General features: G+C 37.2%; 1 long non-coding RNA gene across 1 annotated transcript; it reads right to left on the bottom strand.

Moving 5' to 3' along the window:
• Positions 1-3,727: 3,727 nt before the first annotated feature.
• On the bottom strand, positions 3,728-5,580 carry LOC109219576. Its single transcript, XR_002066956.1, has 3 exons — positions 5,388-5,580; positions 4,922-4,977; positions 3,728-4,075 (listed from the first exon to the last, which is right to left on the bottom strand). It is a non-coding gene; the product is annotated as an uncharacterized LOC109219576 (long non-coding RNA).
• Between the last annotated feature and the right edge of the window lie 4,852 nt (positions 5,581-10,432).

Raw genomic sequence — 10,432 nt, forward strand, 5'->3', positions numbered from 1 at the left:
CAGGAAAGCTCTCTCTATGCCTCGGGAGCACCTGGATCTGCACACAAGGTGCAGGGAGTAATGTGAGTACTCCGACCCAGTGAGTAATAATCATAAATAATGGCTGACAGTAAGAAATCACGTAAAGGCACTAAGCAGTTCTATATCAAGCAGTAAATCAACTCAAAGCAACAAAATAGTGAATAAGTCAAGTGGAATATCCTTAGATCAGGTAAGACAGGTAGTTTATCAAGGATTTTACAAGTATAATTCCGTTCCTCGTACACAGTAACCATATATCTCTCACAATAACCAAAATGAAAATAATCGCTGCAGCGTGCAGCCCGATCCGTACATCGCTGTGGCGCACAACCAGATCCATATAAATAGTCGACTGCGCTCACTGGGGGTGTGCAGACTCCGGGAGGGGTCCTACAGCCCAAGCGCTATATTGCTGCGGCGCGCATCCCGATCCATATAAACATTTGTTGCGGCGTGCAGCCCGATCCATATAAGTATTTGCTGCGGCGTGCAGCCCGATCCATAATATATATAATATCTTCACTGTTGGGTTCTCAACCCCTCTCAGTCATTTTACTCACAGCCTCTCGGGTACATTAATATAAGGTAGGGATCTCAGCCCACATATTTCCCTCATTTAGGATTAGCATTGATATAACCGGTTCACATTGTTTAAACAAATAGAAACATGACTGAGGATGTGATTTTTAATAAGTAAAGTGAGGAAAATCAGTCATAATGCCCCTAAGGGTTCTAAAAGTCAGCACAAGGCCCCAAATATGGCAGCTAGCCCAAATCATAATGATAATAATTAAATCTCAGTCAAAATACGGTGAAATCATCAATCGGGATGGACCAAGTCACAATCCCCAGTAGTAATGGACCCCACGCTCATCATACAGCGTGTGTCTCACCTCAACATAGCACTACGTTGTGCAAATCAGGGGTTTCAAACCCTCAGGACACCATTTACAATCATTACTCACCTCAAATCGGCCAAAGCTCTAGCTCGCTATGCCCTTGCCTCTCAAATCGGCCTCCTCACACGTCAAATCTGACCAAAACCAGAGCGAATACGTCACAATATGCTAAGGGAACAAAGCCCAAGCGAAAACATCAAAAATATATCAAAATCTCAAAATTAGCAAAACCCGAGCCCCGGGCCCACTTCTCGAAACTCAGAAATTTTCACGTCAACGGGTTGCTTATCTCGCCACGAGTCCATACATATCAAAAACTCTCAAATCCAACCTCAAATGGCCCTTCAAATCCCAATTTAAAATTTCAAAATCCCAAGCCCTAGTTCTTCCCTTTTTAGCTAAATTTCCATGAATTTCTAGGTTGATTCCACAATATAATCACGTTTTTGGTTCATAAAACTTACCCCCAATCAATCCTCTTCTAATCCCTCTTCAATTTCTCCCAAAGAGCTCTCAAAATACCCAATAATGGAGGAAAAATGACTTAGGCTCGCGGATGAAATGTTTAAAAACCCTTCTGTCCAGCTACTGACTTCCTTCTATGCGATCGCGGCCCCACGCTCGCGATCGCGAAGAGCAATATTTCAAGACCTCCAACTTGACCTATGCGAATGCAACCTATTTCATGCGAACGCGATGAATGATTTCCCAGAACTATGCAAACGCGGCCCTCCTGATGCGAACGCGGAGAACAACTTAGCTGGACCCTCAATTTCCACTATGTGAATGCGGACCACTCACTGCGAACGCGAAGCTTCACCATTTAACTCTCTGCGATCGCGAACTCCCAAAACGCGAACGCGATGAACAAATCTCAGGCCTCCCAAATTCCTTCTATGCGAACGCGGGGGACCTCCCGCGATCGCGAAGGTCAAAATTCCTCTGCAATAGCTGCTGCATTTCTACAATTTCCTAAGTCCCAAAAACCTTCCGTTAGCCATCCGAAATCACCCCGAGGCCCCCGGGACCTCAACAAAAAGTACCAACCCATCCTAAAACATCATTCAAACTTGTTCCAATCATCAAAACACCTCAAACAACACCAAAACCATCAAATTACATCGAATTCAAGCCTAAGTTCTTCTAAAACTTCCGAAACACGCATTTGATCAAAAACCCAACCAAATCACCTCCGAATGACCTGAAATTTTACACACACATCCCAAATCACATAACGAAGCTACAGCAACTCTCGGAATTCCATTCCGACCCTTGGATCAAAATCTCACCTATCAACCGGAAATCGCCAAAATACTAACTTCGCCAATTCAAGCCTAATTCTACACCGGACCTCCAAAACCACTTCCGATCACACTCCTAAGTCACAAATCATCCCCCGAAGCTAACCGAATCATCGGAAATCACATCCGAGCCCTCTAAGGCATAAGTCAACATCCGGTTGACTTTTCTAAACTAAGCCTTCCTTAAAGAGACTAAGTGTCTCACTTCTTACCAAATTCACTCCGAACTCAACCCAATCAACTCAACCACATAAAACACGGATAACGAAGCATAAAGAAGCAGAAATGGGGAAAAATGGAGCGGTAACTCATGAGACGACGTGCCGGATCGTCACACTAGTAAGCAAAGTGTCGAACCAGAACCACTTGGGTTCCCCCAGATCATCTCAAGGATCTAGGAAGTCAAGGAGCCATGGTGCGTAGAAGGCCAGGACCGGCCGGAGAAGACATGGAAACATCACAAGCTTGAGATACATGCCGGTGACGGTGTTTTAGAACTAAGGTTCAGTCGAGAGAGTTGAGAGAAGAGGGAAGGGGTGACGGCGGGTGAGAGGAGTGAATGAGAGTGGTTTGGGGGGTTTGGTCTAGGTTTAATTAAGGTAAGGAAAATGTGGACCGTTGATCTGAATGATCAACGGTCAGGATTGAGTGGGGTATTGGGTCGGGTAGGTCATATTTGGGCCTGGTTGTGTTTGGGCTAATTTTAATTGAATTGGGATTGAGCCATTTAATTAGGCTAGGTCTGAAATAAAAGGGGTCATTTGTTAAATACTCATTTAATTGATAAAAATAATTTTTTAAAACTAGTTAATGAATTAAAAAATGATTTTCATGCCTAGAAATGTTTTGAAATAACTACTTAATATTCTAAAAATATAAAAGGCTATTTCCAGGTAAAATAATGTAATAATGCATGCATGGGCTATAATTGCAAAGTAATTGCAATTGTAACCTAAAAAGTAAAAATGTGGCTATTTGTGCAATAATTGAAACTTAGAACAAATGCAAATGATGAAATTAAGTCACAAAATTATTATAAAATAATTTGTGATGCAATCAGTGATTTTTTTGATAAATAAAATACTGGAATAAATCAATTAAAATCTTATAAAAATGCAGAATTTGTGTGAAAATTACTAATTGATACCAATGAATAGTTTTGAAAATATTATAGGGAATAATTGGGTATCAACAACTTGTAAGAAGAGGCTTCTACTCACTTTGTAAAATAATCAATAGCTACAAAGATAAATCTATGCCCATTCGATGTGGCAGGCTCAATAGGGCCAATGACATCCATGCCCCCAGCCTCAAACGGCCAAGGGGAACTGGTCACATTGAGTTCATTCGGTGGGACTTGAATAATATCATCGTGAATGTCACGACCCAATTTAGGATCATGACCGGTACTTAGGAGCAAGTACTCCCAAGTAAGCCTCTTCGGTGTTTTACAGAAAATCGGACAGAGTTTTCCCAGTCTTAGGACTATCCAAAAATAAACCTGTCTTAGAAATTACCAACACAACAACCCAATATTCACCTAAATCATTCATAATCTTCATCAACTAACCAAAAATGAGTTTTTACCATCATTACCAACCTTATCAACATAATAATACTAAACCCATTTCAAAAATACGAAAAGAAGTCCAATACTAGTAACTAGTCCAATATAACGAATGAATACTCATGACTCTAATAAAAATGACTATGGAGCAACTCTAAGAGTTCATAAGGAAGGACGATAATGAATAAATAAACTCATCACCCACGCGAAAAATTGCGGGGCTCACCAGGAACTATCAACTCGTGTACTATAATTAGCGAAATCCTCGCTCGCGTCAACTGCTGTCTCTGTAAAAAAAATTGCAGGGAGTGAGTCGCTAGCTCAGTGAGTAATAACACTTAACCACAACCGTTTTTATTCGGGGACAAGTCAGAAAATATGCTAGTATATTATACAGAAAATATCATAAGAATGCCCTTTCAGAAATAATAATCGGTCTTATCATGTGTTTCCTGTAACAGAAATCAATTTAACAATTCGATAACAAACTCGGTAAGCAGTGTCTCATAGCAAATCTTTAGGTTTTGGAGGTTTCCAATAAAGGATCATGTAAGCTGTATCATTGTGTGGACCCCTTCATAAAAGGAGTCAAATTTAACTGTAGGTCCTTACTCGAGGGAAAAACTGTAACTATATGCTAGTTCTACCTTCCCACTAGTGAGGGCTATAACTGTAATCGGTAATCTGTAAATACAAGGTACACCAGGTCTAACGAACCCGCCATTAGCTACGGGATCCTTCAAAGTCTCCTCCCATTTATACTCTTTCTTGTAAGCAGTAAATACTCGTACAAAAGTATTTTAAAAATAATAAAGGGCATATCATTTCTTATCACATCTTATAATTTTATTTTGGTAATAGTAATCATGTCTCAAGTAATAGTAAAATATGTCTAGTAACAGTGATAATAATTTAAATACTGTAACATCTCAAGTAACGGTAAAACATATCTAGTAACGGTGAAAACATTCAGATTAACCAGTAAACATCTCAAGTAAACTGTTCGGTACCATATCAAGTAAAAGACTTGTCCCACATGCAATTTCAAAGCATCGGTAACATATTTATTTTCAAAATCATATATATATCATGCAGGTTATGAAAACACAAATTGTGATAAGATTACTACTCACAATACTTGTGCCGAAATACCAAACGCGCGAGCAATCCGTACAACTTCTCCAACTACCTATACTATCATAAAACCAATCTATATATCAACCTTACGTACTACCAATACAATTGGTTAAATTCTGTTAAGTTTAATTAATTCACTTATTTTATTTTTTTCTTGGAATACAACTATTGACTCTCTGTCAATTCATACAGGCGTATTTCAATGAAAAGAAAGATGAATCATATTTTTATATCTTGCTTTACATTGTTACTACAATCTCTAAATGAATAAGAATTCAATTCGTTAGGAGGGCAAGAATAGTACTTGCTATAAAGTTCTTTATAAGCATTCATGACTCCTCCACAGATTGCTAAAGATACAAAAGTTTTACATATTCTTTCTTGTTTTCACTCACTTTTAGCCAATATCATTATTTAACTCCAATCATTAAGATATATTCTCAAATTAGTGAAATAAAGTACCTTGAAATTTGAAACAAAAATTGGCTGGAAAAAGCTTGCTTTTTGCGACACCAGCTTTTTCCCCAACTCTCCTTGTGTACTTTGGTTATTGCCTTTCCTCCTCCTTATCTTCTGTTTTTTTTTTCTTCTTCTAAACCTTGTTAGCAGCAATTGCTGGGTCTCCCTATCCTTAACCCCTTTTCTTCTTTTTGTTCCAGTGGGCTTCCGCCCTTTTTTGTCCATTCCTTTTTTTTTTTCTTCTTTTTTGTTTTGTTTTGTTTTATTTTGTTTTATTAGTTTATTACTCCTTTTTTTTACTTAAAATATTTACTAAATATTCAATATATCCTAATATATAGTTATGGATTATTACATCCTCCCCACCTTATAAAAATTCGATCCCCGAATTTAGCTCAGGTACATACCTATAGACTGAACAAATGGGGGTACTTCGCTTGCATATCTTTTTCTACTTCCCAATTAGCTTCTTCAACTGTGTGATTTCACTATAAGACTTTTACGAACTCAATTTCTTTTGATCGTAGCTTTCTTACTTGCCTATCAACAATAGCCATCGATTCTTCCTCGTAAGATAACTTCTCATCAAGCGGTATAGCAGGTGCTTCAAGTACTTGAGAGGAGTCTGATATACATTTGTTTTTCATGGAGACATGAAACACTAATGAATATTAGATAACTAAGGAGGAAGTTCCAAACGATATGCCACAGCTCCCACACGGTCAAGTATTTCATACTGACCTATAAACCTCGGGCTCGACTTACCTCTTTTTCTGAATCGCATCACGCCCTTCATAGGAGATACCTTTATGAACACTCTGTCTCCATTTGTGAACACTAAGTCTCTTCTTCTCTTATCCGCATAAGATTTTTTTGTCTGTTTTAAACTGTGAGCAATCGTGGTCTGATCAATTGAACCTTGTCAATAGCTTCTTGCACTAAGTCGGGTCCCAATAAGTTAATCTCACCAGCTTCAACCTTCCGCTAGGAGAACGACATCTTTTACCATATAATGCTTCGTACGATGCCATCTTAATACTGGACTGGAAGCTATTATTGTAAGCAAATTCAGCTAAAGGTAGATAAGCGTCCCAACTATATCCAAACTCAAGAATACAATCTCTCAACATATCCTCCAAGATTTGTATAGCACATTTGGACTTTTCGTTTGCGTGCCATAAAACTAGTATTAAGATCTACTCGTGTACCCAATATTTCTCGAAAAGATTTTCAAATCGTGAAGTGAATGTGATCCTCTATTAGATCTGATAGACAATAGAGCTCTATTGAGTCAGATAACTTTCTGTTCATGTATATCAATGCATATTTTACCTCACTATAAGAGGTTTTGACTAGCAAGAAACGTGGCTACTTGGTAAGCCAATTTATAACTTTCCCACATATAATCATACCTCTAATGGCTTGAGTAATTTAGTCATACAATGTATTGGTCTGTTGTATTTCCACTTCAGTGTCTTAAGTAGTTTTAGTGGGCATGTGAGTCACAAGTGCTTGCCTTAACATACTGACATGTCAAATAGTTAGAAACAAAGTTAACGGATTTTTTTTCCTTCTTTCTTTTCCAACCAATCAAATTTTTTTTATAGTCATGGTGCATCTTATAGACCTGAGATATACAGTGTATCTAGAGTTGTGAGCTCCATCACGAATAGCTTGTCTCAACCCATATATGTTTTCTGCAAATAATTAATTACCTAGTCGAAGAATACCCTCACTATTAACAGTTATATCCTTGCTTTTACCAGCTAGAAACCAATCTCGGTAATTAAACAGTCGTTTATCCTCGTATTGTCTAGCCTTTTTACACTCTACATCGGGCTTGACCAATAGCCAATAATGTGTTTGAATTATTATTTTTCACATTGAATCTAATACGTGTACCCTCTAGTTTAGACATATCTTCGTCCAGAAGTATCTCTACTGGAGCTAAATGCGTCAAATCACCCATAGTTTTTTTGGCATAAGCTATAATATTTATCTTTCCCGAACAGTACAAAACAGTACAATTATATCTTCAGTAGTTCCCTCCATCAACATTGCTAAATATTTATATCTCTGTTGGTTTTAAATGTACTTCAGGCTCTTGTGCTAGGTATAAATCTCATAGGTTTCTTCGTATAAATAGTGTCTCTAAATCTTAAAAGGAAATACCAATATGACCATCTCCAAATCATGAATGGCATAATACGACTTGAGCTTCTTCAATTTCCTTGGAGCATAGGCTATCACGCGATTATTTTGCATGAGAAAATATTCTAATCCTACCATCGAAGTATCGCATAACATCGTGAATTCTCTAGAGCCTATTGGAATAAGGCTAATATTAGTGTAGTTGTCAAACGTGCTTTCTCATTGTACATTTCTCCATCCACTGAAATTTAGCGATTTTCTATGTTAACTTGGTGAGTGGTGCTGCTATTCTAGAGAATTGTACACAAATGCCTATAGTAGCTTGTCAAGCCAGAAGTAATCTCTGTAGGGGAAATGGGTCTCAGCCATCTGTGAACTGTTTATATCTTTTTAGAATCTATCATTTTTTTGTTCTTAGATACTATGTGTCCTATGAATACCATCGAGTCTAGCTAATTGAAGAACTTGGAAAAAAAAGTTGATTTTCCTACAGCGTCTTTGGCATATTTTTCAAGTGATTCTCGTGCTTTTCCTGGGTACGAGAATATACCAGAATATAGTAAATAAAAGTTATGAATTTTTTTTCTCCAAAAACAACTTTGAACACCATATTCATTATATACATCAAGGCAATTGGAGAATTGGCCAATCTAAAGGACATCACAGGTAACTCATAATGTTTGTACCGAGTACTAGAGGCAACATCAAAATATCTTCCTTTCTTATTCTAAGCTGATGATAACCAGACTAAAGATCAATGGCTCCTTGTAAAATGATCAAACAAGTTATCTATACAAGACAAGGGATATTTGTTGTGTATTATTATCTTATTTAATTATCTGTAGTTTGGCCCACATTCTTAAAGACTCATCCCTTTTTTTTCAAACAATATTAGTGTACCCCATGGTGCAACACTCGGTATGATAAAACCTATGTCCAGTAGGTCTGTCAATTATTCAATTAGCTCTCTCAACTCTGTTGGTGCCATATGATATAGTTTGCGTGTCAGGTGTCACCTCAATACCGAAGTCTATTTCTCATATTGGAGGTAGTCCTAGTAAATCCTTAGGAATACATTAGAGAATCTCTCATTATGATACTTCTTTTTTTCTTTCTCAAACTAAGTGTTTCTTCTCTTGTACCTCTTACCGTATCAATGGATCCAAACAACCTTTCTTCTATAACCGTTAAGTCTTTAAAATATATAATTTGCTCGTCTCTAAAACCTATAATCCCCTTTTTGGACAAAACCAGCTTTTAAAGTTCACGAAACCTAGTGCTCTTTCTATAGTAATCGAGGGTAGCATGGTAAGTAGATAATTAATCCATATCCATCTGTAAGTTAGAGTCAACCATATCAAGTACAACTTGGTTAGCTAGGGTTTTCTTCTCTTAACTTGAATCTTAAAAGCTTTAAACACATTTCTAACTACTATAAAATTTTCACAGATGTGGAAACTTGAAAAGGATCGCTTAATATCTCAAAACATTCTTGATTTTTTAAAATCTTCAACTCATATTAAAATTTATACTAAAAGATATTCTAATCTTGATCTTCTTATGTGAGTTCTTGCCCGCCTATCATGTCCATATTTTCAATCTTTCTAGTAAGTGCAACCGCTACAGAATAGGTTCAAGTCTTCATATATGCAGTTAATATCTTGTTTAAACAATTAACCAACCTTTCAAAAAGCCTATAAACATATGATGTTGCTTGTGTATCCAGCTGAGAAAGTTTGGTGTTATTTGTAAGTATACCCTCGTCTAAGTCAATTTCTTAAATGATCTAACAGTCAAGCTGACGTCACAAATTGTCAAGAAGAAAGTGATTCATAAACACTTTAGTGAAATTATTCCCAAATTAGTTTTGTTGCTCTTGTTGGCATTAAGAGTACAGTAGCATTTCATGTATTTTCCGTGTTCTCTAGTCTAAAAGTTGCATGTTCCATAGACCTCTTCATGAAATATCCTATAGCTCGTAACGTGGTAAGTATTTTACTAAAACCTTTAAGGATCCTTTGATCTATCAGAAATAGTAAACTTAGTAGTTTCAACTTTAGGAACTTTATTAAGAATATTTTGTTTTTCCCTATAATCTTCTAGGTGCATGAGGACTTTAGAGCCCCTATTCTGTTGCTCATTCTTCTCATGTTTATCCATTATATCCATAAAGATCTCAGTTTTTTTTTTATTTTTCATGGAGGTAAGTACCTTTTTGTGGTAGCACTCCTCTATCGCTGTAGTGGTGGACTAGTATAAATTTCCGAAATAGACTCTATTACGCATCTCACCGAAAAGCACCTCATATGGCACAATGAATCTTTCACTGGTCTTGTATACTACTTATGTAGCATTTCTTTGCTTGGAGATGGTTGCATGTCCATTGGCGAAATTTGACGTATTTGATGTTTGAATCACTAGCCAAATTCTATGATAAGGCAATTGGTCCGAGTCATACATGAATAGGATAAGTAATGATCGATTCAGTTATTTGACCCTAATCGCCACACATATACGGAGGAATAAGAAAGAAAGACAAGACACATCCTATCACGCCATCGCAGAATCACGATTATGGGAATGGCCGGCTACATAACCGTAATTGAGATTCTACTACCGACATGTGCTCCATTAGTCACAAGAATAACCTAGGGCTCTGATACCAACTTTGTCACGACCCAATTTAGGATCATGACCGGCACTTAGGAGCAAGTACTCCCAAGTAAGCCTCATCGGTGTTTTACAGAAAATCAGACAAAGTTTTCCCAGTCTTAGGACTATGCAAAAATAAATCTGTCTTAGAAATTACCAACACAACCAACCAATATTCACCTACATCATTTATAATCTTCATCAACTAACCAAAAATGAGTTTTTACCATCATTACCAACCTTAT

Source organism: Nicotiana attenuata, unplaced genomic scaffold (genome assembly GCF_001879085.1).
Source record: "Nicotiana attenuata strain UT unplaced genomic scaffold, NIATTr2, whole genome shotgun sequence".
Classification (NCBI taxonomy): Eukaryota; Viridiplantae; Streptophyta; class Magnoliopsida; order Solanales; family Solanaceae; genus Nicotiana; species Nicotiana attenuata.